At 27.3% G+C, this 11,565-nt stretch overlaps 1 protein-coding gene across 1 annotated transcript in view; it reads right to left on the minus strand.

Moving 5' to 3' along the window:
• LOC142322025 (uncharacterized) overlaps positions 1–6,403 on the minus strand; it is a 349,309-nt gene extending 342,906 nt beyond the window's left edge. Inside the window, exon 1 of the mRNA XM_075360626.1 lies at positions 6,253–6,403. The gene's annotated coding sequence lies outside the window, so the exon portion shown is untranslated. The remainder of the gene's footprint in view (positions 1–6,252) is intronic.
• Positions 6,404–11,565: the final 5,162 nt, after the last annotated feature.

Consider the following 11,565-nt stretch of genomic DNA (forward strand, 5'->3'; position numbering starts at 1 on the left):
AAATATATTGATAATTCAATAACAATTAAAAAAAAATAAAATAATAAAAATATCAGAAGTAATAAATGAAATAAAATTTTTGTGTATTTTTCATTCTAAAAAAATGTGTATATGTAATTTAATAGAAGTACAAAGAAGTCATTGGTGTCTACATCAGATTTTTAATAGAAATACCGAGATATTAAAATGTTTAAAAAAGTAACAAGGTTGTCATTTTCTAATTACAAATCTCAAAATTTTAATATTTATCATTTTATAATTTTTTACTTTTTTCACGGAGAATGTTGATTTGAACGTATATACTACAATAAATTAACAATTAATATAATCCACCTTACCAGCACATTGATATGTGATCTAGATCTTTCGGCTTACTTGGATGCCATCATCAGGAGTTAAAATTAATACATTTATAGTCAAAAGTTTAAAAAATTATAGTAAAAATTTTATGTATGAGTATACTAGTATATTAGTAGGACCGGGACATTCATGACTATTTTTAAATTTTAACTATGATTTTAAACTTTTGATTTTAAATGTATTAATATTAGCTTTTAATTATGGCTTCCAAGTAAGCCGAAAGATCTAGATTACATATCAACGTGCTGGCAAGGTGGATTACATTAATTGTTAATTTATTCACTTACCATTCCAGCGGTACCATGCTTGAGAAATTAATATCGTATATATATATATATATATAAAATAATAACTAAACTCTATTCTTTGGTTAAACAAAAATATAAAAAATATTACAAAAATATATTTGATTACATATAAAAATTATTTTTTAAAAAAGCTTTTATTTAACTAATATTAATATTAACATTAATAAAAAAAGGAAACAAATTAGAAAAACCTTCTAAAAAGTAAAAAATAAGAATTAAATCAAATTGAGAATTTTAAACAAAAAAATATAATATATTAACAAATATAAAAAAATGCACTGAAAAGTAAAAAATAAATTATATAAATTTTAAAATTAACAGTAATGATAATATTTTGTTAAATAAAACCGTGGCGCAGTTTTTATAATTTATTTAAAACAACACAACATTTATTTTTCCAATTAATCTTCATTTTCATTTTCAATAACGACGCGAGGAGGCGGAGTGGTCTGCTGGAACCTCTCCAGTTGAGCCTGACTAGCTACAAGTAACAATCTGGGAAAATGCACTCACTCCCTTTCTTTGTACGTGTTCTCACATAGTTGAAGTTCATCTTCGAATTCTGCTTGTAATCTAAGCCAAATAGAACGCACTGTTTCCGCTAAAAGTTTCATTTTAACTAATTATTAATTTTTATGTAATGAATTCATAATTACGATTAGAATTATAATAATGATAATAATTAATAATTTTTCATATTACTGTCAAAATATAATAACTTTGTGCAAGATTTCTAAATTTAATTTTTATTGTTAATCTTATTAACCCTTAAAGGTCATCTCGGTGCAAATTAGTACCATCAAAGAATAAAAATTTGAGTTATTTTATTACAGATAAATAAAGTATATACATATAATAAACAACCTCATTAAACAAAAAAAATATTTTAAAATACAGCAAATGTCTATAAAAACGTATTTGAAAACATTGTTATAAAAACTGCGCCACGCTTTTATTTAACTAAATATTTTCATTACTTTTAATTTTAAAATTTAACAATTATTACATTTATTTATTTTTTATTTGTTGGTTATTTATTAGATATTTATATAATTTATTCTTTACTTTTCAGTGCATTTTTATATTTGTTAATATATTATATTTTTTTGTTTAAAATTCTCAATTTGTTTTAATTTTTTTTTAGACTAAAAATAAAAGCTTTTAAAAAAATAAAAATATTTATTTTTACACATCGAAGTTACTACATACATGTACCTAATTTCAACCATTTTCATACGATAGTTCATGAGAAATGAAAATTTTCAACTAAATGCATGAAATGCGTAGGGGTAGCGTGTGGTCATATCAAATTCCGACACCGTAGTGCTGTATTGTCATCGATGTTACATATGTGTACCAAATTTCATTGATTTCCATACGGTAGATCAAAAAACAGTTCCAACATTTCATTATTCCTAAAGCCAGTTAAATAAAAGCTTTTAAAAACTAAATAAGTTAGAAAATTATCCAAATTAATACAAAATTTTAATGCAATTAGGTCAATTACCAAACAAACAAAAAAAAAACAAAAGCAGAAAACCTCGACTTTTCTCCAAGATGTAGGACTTTATGAAGACAAACCACAATTTTTTTTTTTTTTTTGTTTGTTTGTTGACCTAATGAATTGCATTAGAAAATTTTCTATTAATTTGGATAATTTTCTAACTTGTGTATATATATATATATATATATATATACTACAGTTGATCAAAATATTTCAGTCTGTTCTTAAGATATAAATTAGATTAAACTGAAAAATAGGAAGATGAACGTAAACGAAGCGTTTCAAAATATGTGTATATACGTACAGGATTTAAAAAATTATTTTTATATATGGAATTTACTGCATTAATTTTATCATGTATTTTCAGGTATATTTGTTTTTTTACAAAAATTAACAAGAATAAAAACTTAAAAAATTGTTAAAAAAGGAAAAAATTCTTGCAAAAATTCAAAATCTTCCAAAAAGTTATTTTTTTTATTTTTCCAAACATCCATAACTCAAAAACGGGTTTAAATATTTAATTAAAATTTAATACACATATTAATCAGATATTTATTCACGTGAATAAAATCGTAAATAACAATACAACAATTAAAAAGGTAAATTTTGTTTGTACTTATTACTATTTCCAAAATAGTGGTCACTTCAGATTTTTAGTGATTAATCTCAATAGCCATTAATTCAGTCAAATTGTATTTTATTTTAAATAAAATATAATGCTAAAAATGTATTTTTTAGAAGTACCAAAGACGTATTAAAGTGAAAGCAAAATTTAAATATGATCACGTTATTATATATAAATGTAAAATTTTTATATGTTATGTGTAAAAGCAAGGACAACTTATGGCTTTCAAAGCAGATTAATAATTTTTAAAAACTTGTCTTAAAATAATATTTTATTAATTTTACCATGCTATAAATCAATCTCAATTTTAGGTGGAAAAAACATAATTATTTCTACCTTTCATAATTCTCAAAATATATTTAGTTGAAGTGTTACTTTTAATTTTAAAGTTTATAAATTTTTATTCAACTCTATTGAAAGAAGTACAAATAATATATAAGAATTAAAAATAAGTGAAATAACAAAAGAAATCTGATGTGGACACCACATGACTTTTTGTACGCCTATTAAATTACATATACACATTTTTTTATAATGAAAAGTACATAAAATTTTATTTTATTAATGAATTCTGATGTTTTTTGAAATTTTTTTTTTTAATAGTTATTGAATTATTATTTATTACAATTTTTTTTTACAATCGGAGGTTAATAACTAATTATTAATAAATCAATATATTTAAATTAAAAATGATAAGTTAAAAAAAAAAGAAAGGAGATGAAGAAGGATTCGAAACGAAGTGCCTTCCCTTTGTAAGAAACAAAATATTTCATTAATTACAATTTTACTTGGCTATAACTCTGGAACCAATGAAAATAAGTATCACTTATGTTATATCGTTGAAAATCTCTCAATAAGTGCTTATTGATGCAGTTAAGAAAAAGTTCAAAATCCAGATTTTTTTTGGATTTTGGGCTTTTTTGTACACTTGTGGTCTAGTCGATTGCAATCCAGAGCGAAGGTACACAATTAGATGTTACAACAGTCCTAAATCCAAAAAATCAAGATACGGCTAATCGTTTTTGATTTATGCGAGATATATACGTACATACGCACGTACAGACGTCACGCCGAAACTAGTCAAAATGAATTCAGGGATGGTCGAAATGGATATTTCCGTTAAAATATGAAAACCGAAATTTTTCGCGATCACAATACTTCCTTTACTTCGTACAAAGAAGTAAAAACGGTAATGAAATGTAGAAGAAAAAATATTTCACAAAAACGTCTTATGGAAACTTCAAAGAAATTTATTTAATTTTTTACAATAAATATGCAAAGATCTGTCTGTAAAGAATAGATCTATAAAAAAGATGGTACTTACGTACTAACGCCACCGCAGCTATAGCTTTATTTAAAAACAAAGTAGTTAATCGGATTTCGGTGGAAAATGAACAGTCTCTTTATTCATTTTAATAAATGGTTATTTATATTTATTTATTTTATAAATATAATTTAACCAAACTTAACCTACACTCGCTTCGCTCGCCAACCTTGACTAATTAACACCGTATTTTTTTGAGTATTTATTTAATAAATTCATTAATTATTGCAATTATTTATTATTTAAATAATCAAAACATTCCTGTTAATTAGGAGGGGTTAGCGAGCGAAGCGAGCGTAGGTTAAGTTTAGTTAATTTATATTTATAAAATAAATAAATATTATTTATTAAAATTAATAAAGAGACTGTTTTGAATCTATGTTACACTCATTATCGGCCCATTTTCCACCGAAATCCGATTGACTACTTTGTTTTTAAATAAAGCTGTAGCTGCGGTGGCGTTAATACGTAAGTACCAAAAAGATTATTATCATCATAAATACTTTAAGATATGAACAGCATTTTATTACTATTAGATGGTTTCTAAATAATTGGAAAAACTAGAGGAGTAAATTAAATACTATAGATATAAATCTAATATATAAGGCTGGTCTTCATTAATAAATCGATTTCTGTAAATTACGACTTTAAATAACGTTATTGGTATTTATTAACAGCTAATGATGAGAGTTGATGTCACCTACAAAAACAGGAACTGTTGAAGTCTATTAACATCAAATATAGATTTATGATTTTTTTTTAACAAGACGCATTTTATGTCAGTAAAATATTGAAAAACAAGAAAAGGAAGTTTATTTAAGACACTTCATAAATTTCAGATTAAAATGCCTTTTTTTTTCTTGATGATATCGCGACATAAGCTTGAAGTTTATGCATGGGATATGAAAATGTAGCGTATGAAAAATGCCGTGCCTGACTGAGACTAAAACCCAGTACCTCCTGATAAAATGCAGAGACGCTACCAGTCGCGCCACGAAGGCCAGTAATAACCAAAAAATATTCTTTTGTTATTGGTGATGGAAGATATTAAAGGATTCAGTGTTAAAATTGCTTTAAAAAAAGGATCAAGTTCAAACTCCAAAAATGAAAACTATATAATACATAAAAAGAATATTATAATGTATTAAATTCATAATAAATTCGAAACTTAGTGTACCGTAGATATTTTTTAATTAAAAAGAAATGAAAAAGTTATATATATATTTTATGCTTAAAAAATACATAAATCATAAACTTTCTGCTTATTCTTTTCTCTTTCGTCTCGTGATATCTTTCTCAGTGTTATCTGCTTCATCAGATTAATAATATTATCACTGAATAACTCTGCTGCTATTATAATCTATGGCAGATAATATAACTGTTACTGATATTAAAATTTGAATGAATTTTTAAAATCTAATTTGATAATTTACATTATATGTACTATTTCTCCTGTTTTTATTACGGTAACAAAGATGGTAACCACCTATTATTTTTTTTAAGTTATACATTCAATCTATCATGAAAATTTCATACGTTCTGATGAAGTAGACATCTCTGCGAAAGCGCTAAATATGAAAGCAGGGAAAATAATGAGCAGTAAGTACATGTTAGGTTTTTATAGAAAATTATATTCGGCTGCTGAAATGCAATCTCTAAATACTTGACTTGCATTGAAAGCAGTAAACATATAAAATAATAAAGAACTGCTTTAAAGCAGTTTAGACGTATAATCTTTATAAAAGTAAGTTTTAAAGCGGTTGTATTGCTGTTTATAAACTGAAGTTTTACTTTTAATAATATACTAATGTTAAGAACTGCAGGTTATCGAAAAAAAGAATTTATGAAATTTTCATTATTTCAAATATTAATTTTTCGTTCTGGAATAACATATTGTATTAAGATAATCGATTTTGTTTACGTTAAACAGAGTGAGTGAGTTAGACATAACTAATGATAGTCATGACACGGATGTTGACCAAAATGTAGCACGCCGCATAACCTAACTACTGTTAATAAATAGGCCGTCAGATATGTTTATTTTTATTTAATCTTATTATAAATAATAGCTAACAGAAACTTTTGTCAAGAATATATTTTTAATTAAAGAAATATATAATGTTAACAGTACCTGTTTCAAATCAATCCATATCCAAAAACGCACCACTACCTGTAATCGCACTAACACATAATATCGACACAACACTCAAGTTGTCACGACGACCGTCTCATAGGCAGGATGGTACTGACTGCTGTCGACATGCCAGCGCGGGCTCGTTCATTCTTTCACCAGCACGGCGCTCTCTTGCGGCAAACTCGTACATTACATTCCACTACAATTGGTAATTCTTTCAAGGGCAACATCATGAGAATAAGAAGTGCTAACAGAAATTTATATTTCAGTTAAATTTATTACAATCTTGACCTTAAAATATCAAACGGATTACCTACGGTAGCTAACTATTCACACTTAATGAAATTATAGACACTATACCAATTCCTTAATCCGTATTTTTTTTTTGATTGACCGAGCCTTCAGCGGCGATAAATTCAAAAATTTACACAGACTTTTTCTTTTTTAATGTAATTAAGTAAATTCATTACTCTATAGTTTATACAATTAATGAATGTTTTGGTTAGAAATACAAATTTTTGACAATCAAAATAAGATTTTCTGCGTCTTTTGCATTAGTCGTCCGACCAAGAGTTATTGAACTGTAATTAATTTATTACAATTGGACTTAATTTATTATCTTTTGTAGTAATTTAAAATCAACTTATAATTTACTTTTTTTTATTATATTATGATGACATCACTATGACGTATTTGCGTAGTTGCAAATATGTCATATTGTTTGAATAATGTTTACGTCTAACTACGCTGCCAGCTAATCACTAATGAATAGCCTGTTTCAACAAGTCTTGATATTGTCGACTACATTGAAGTACAACTAGCATTTAGTATTAGTTTTATTTTTAATGTAACATTTTGCTGTTCCAGTTAACACGTAGAATTGATTTTAATCACATAACAATCAAATTTCTTTACCGGTTGAAAGGAGTTTTAGATAATTTGCCTAACAATGAAAATTTATGATTACATCTGTCGGATAAAAATAATCATTGGCGAAGGATGCCATGTAACGTATTGTAACAGTAGGTTTATGATTACAGAATAATTATATTACTTTAGAAACTGTTATTTTATTCGTTTACTGCTGGTCCAAAGAGTATATACAACTACGAAATTTGGCGTGGATGAGTTAGGAATGTAAGAGGACGCGGTGACAGACTGGAAATATACCCTTCACGAGGTTTGTACCGCATCTCTTTTGAAAAAATCTGATGTAGACACTAAATGACTTCCTTGTACGCCTATTAAATTAGTTATACACATTTTTAAAATGTGATATCTTGATATCCCTGATATCTTTTCATTATTTTTATTATTGAATTATTATTTATTGTAAACATTTTTTTACAATCGGAGATTAATAATTATTAATAAATCAATATATTTAAATTAAAAAAAAGTTAAAAAAAAGAAGATGAAGTAGGATTCGAACCGATGTGCCTTGTAAGACCCAAATATTTTATTAATTACATTTTTATTTGGCTATAACTCTGGAACCAATGAAAATAAGTACTACTTATGATATATTATTAAAAAGCTCTCAATGAGAACTTATTACTTCAGTTAAGAAAAAGTCCAAAATCCAAATGTTTTAGATTTTGGGCTTTTTTGGACACTTTTGGTACAGTTGATTGCAATCAAAAGAGGAGGTGCACAACTAGATGTTACGACAGTTCTAAATGCCAAATTTTAACATCCTACGGCTAATTGTTTTTGAGTTATGTGAGATATATACGTACGTACAGACGTCACGCCGAAAATAATCAAAATGAATTCAGGGATAGTCAAAACGGATATTTCCGTTGAAATCTGAAAACTGAAAATTTTCGCAATCACAATACTTCCTTTATTTCGTAAAAGGAAGTAAGACGTAAAGTGAATAATATTAAAGGCAAAAGCTCCTTTAAGAACTCTATATCTGTTCTACCTGGCTCTTTTAATTTCTGAAGGAATTAATTTTCTGTTGCAGCACTTAGTTAAGCTTGTCAACATAAAATCATGATCAGTAATATTTAGTACTTTCATCGGTTAAAAATTCCCCGTACTCCAGAGGAATTGTTTTCGGAATATAATCTAGCTCCCTTGTACTTTTATTCTAAGCGGGATTATTTATTTTGTATTAAGGTTCCTTTGAGGGTAGATAGTCCTTAACATTCATCCCTTATCCTTAATCTTGATCCCTTACTTCTGCATTTTCAATTAGATTAGTGTAGATGTAATCCAGCTTGGTCGACGATGAGGATATCAGGACCTGTAGAGGCAATACATCCTCGGAAAGCATAATAGGGGAAGAACTGTTTATGATTGACCCGTTGACTCTGTTATTCTGAGTAATATTCTTAATAAATGAAATAGCTGTAGAATAAAATTGGGGTTTATAAAAATACAATTTGGTCCAAAATTTTCCATGATTTTTCCATCATGTTAGGAGGGACATCTTACCATTCATCAAGTTTAGTTTAAATTTGATTTTACTTATATGGGGAAAGAAAAAAACAAATTTTTAAACAGCGTCTAAATTTGTCTAGTCTTCTTATGCTATATATTTATATCATACGTACAAAGAGAAAATTAAAAACAATACAAAGGAAAAAACATCAACTTTACTTTTAAAGAAGAAAGAGCAGCTAACCAACACACAACCTAATGTTATATTATCTTTACTGCTAGTATGAATTCAGCTTCAGTGAAACAGAAATTTAATTGACGGCGATGTCCGTTAGTTTAAAACATCTGACAAACAATTGGTGTGCAGTGAATTGTATATTTTCCAGTAAATTTGTCATAATTCCCAAATACATTGTTGCCAGAGTTATTTTTACATCAGTTTTTACTGGAATTTCTAAAATATTGACCTTTTTATTATAAATTTACTATTAACAGTGACGCGGCTAATAATATTTATTAATGTAATAACGTTAAAATATCACAAAGTCAAAAATTGAATTTTATAAACATGTTTTTTTAAATTTCATTTTTAATACAATAGCTATTTGAGTTCGACGTATATTTTAGACAATTAAAAATGGGTAATGTTAAACTCTACTGCAGGATATGAGAAGTTACTGAGTAATTTCAAACGGAAACGTCTTGGTGTAAAACAAATACTGTATGATACACTTACACTGTACCTATCAGTATCTTAAATTGTGATGAATGAACCTTTTTCATTTTATATGAATACCTTAAGTAGTTATATAAATTGCAAGAACATCATAAAGATATGTAATCTGTTGTGTTTTAATTTTTTTTTATGTTTTCCAGGGTAAAAAGAACATAACCCACCGGGTTGATCTAGTGCTGATCGCGTTTTCCCAAATCAGCTTATTTGGAAGTCGAGAGTTTTATACGGATTTGAATATTAGATCGTGGATTCGCGGATACCGGTGTTCTTTGGTAGTTGGGTTTCAATTAACCACACATCTCAGAAATGGCCGACCTGAGACTGTACACGACTACACTTCACTTACACTCATACATATCATCCTCATTCATCCTCTGAAGTAATACCTGAATGGTAATTCCAGGAGAATAAACAGAAAGGAAAAGAAAAGGGTAAGAAGAAAAAAACGTGAGTTAACATGAATACTAATTTTCTTTGTTAATACTAAACACATATGAAAAATGATTGAAAATTAGAAATTATCGGCATTAGGCAGTTAGTAAAGCGGATTTATTTTTAATTTATTATCCACATAGGAAATAAATATAATATGTGTTTTTGTATTGTAAAATAAATAAGCACATTTTTATTTGTAAAAAACGATCCTAAAATTAAATATAATAGATACAATATTATTTTTAAATTATAATCTTTCTTTGTAATTTTTATTTATTTATAATGAGACCACATTAACAAAAAAGTGTGACTTACAGTTGCATCATAACTATTTTTTTATTCGTTTTACTTCCTTGTACGAAGTAAAGGAAGTGTTGTGGTCGCGAAAAATATCGGTTTTCACATTTCAACGGAAATATCCATTTTGACCATTCCTGAATCTACTTTGACTAATTTTGACGTTTTGGCGTAACGTCTGTACGTACATATGTATGTATGTTTGCGTGTATCTCAGATGTTGAAATTTTGGATTGTTTTAACATCTAGTGAACCTCAATTTTTGATTGCAACAACTGAACCAAAAGTGCCTAAAAAACCCCAAAATCACAAATATTTGGATTTTCGACTTTTTCATAACTGAAATAATAAGCCCTCATCGAGAGCTTTCCAATGATACATCATAATTTGTACTTATTTTCATTTGTTCCAGAGAATATTTGGATCTTACAAGGGGGAGACACATCGGCGAGAATCCGACTTCATCTCCATTTTTTAACTTTTTTTATTTTAATTTAAATATATTGATTTATTAATAATTATTATCCTCTGATTGGAAAAATATATTATGATAAATAATAATTCAATAAAAATAAAAAAGGAATATGAAAAAATATCAGAAGTTATTAAAAAAATAAAATTTTATGTATTTTTCTTTAAAAAAAATATGTTTATGTAATTTAATAGGCGTACAAGGAAGTCATGTGGTATTCACATAAGGCATAGGTAGATTTCATAAAAAAGCTACCTATTGTAATGGATTCCATCACTCGACTTCCGGAAAATTTCGACATATCTTCTCGTTTCTAATCCCCCAGACCCTCAAAACCGCCGTCAGCTCAAATGTTTATATGTACATTTGTATGTATATATATATATATATATATATATATATATATATATATATATATATATATATATATATTCACTTCTTGAGGACACGATAACTGCCGTAATTTTGTGCCAATAACTTTTAAATTGTTCCTTAAAAATAACTCACCCCAAAGTCTCAGTCAAGTTCGTTAACGGCCAAAATCGGACCATTGGTGTGGAATAGGGGGATTTTTCTAAAAAAACAAAATATCGCTATAACTTTCTTATTAAGTAAAATTATACTTGCCTTAATAAGCACAGTATCGAATCGTTTAAAGTGGTCGTTAGTCCTCTAAACATTGCCTAAATCTACTTCCGGCGTGCCGAAAGAGATTTTTTGCCATAGTCTTATTCAATTTCATTTGTGCTCAGCCCTTTTAGTGTTTTACGCCATTCTATCTTATTTTTAGTAACTTCAGAATTTATTTCCATTGTTGCCATACTTTTTCTATGCGTCTACTTCTGGTTGTCGGAGGACTATAACGGTTTTTTTGGCCTCTTCTATCACAAAGACAGTTCTTGGCAAATGGTCGTCATCTCGAGCCACGATAGATCAGTACCAGCACTGGCGTATTCCTTAACTCGTCTTGTATTGTTGAGAA

The sequence above is a fragment of the Lycorma delicatula genome, chromosome 1 (assembly GCF_047948215.1).
Source record: "Lycorma delicatula isolate Av1 chromosome 1, ASM4794821v1, whole genome shotgun sequence".
In the NCBI taxonomy this organism is placed as follows: Eukaryota; Metazoa; Arthropoda; class Insecta; order Hemiptera; family Fulgoridae; genus Lycorma; species Lycorma delicatula.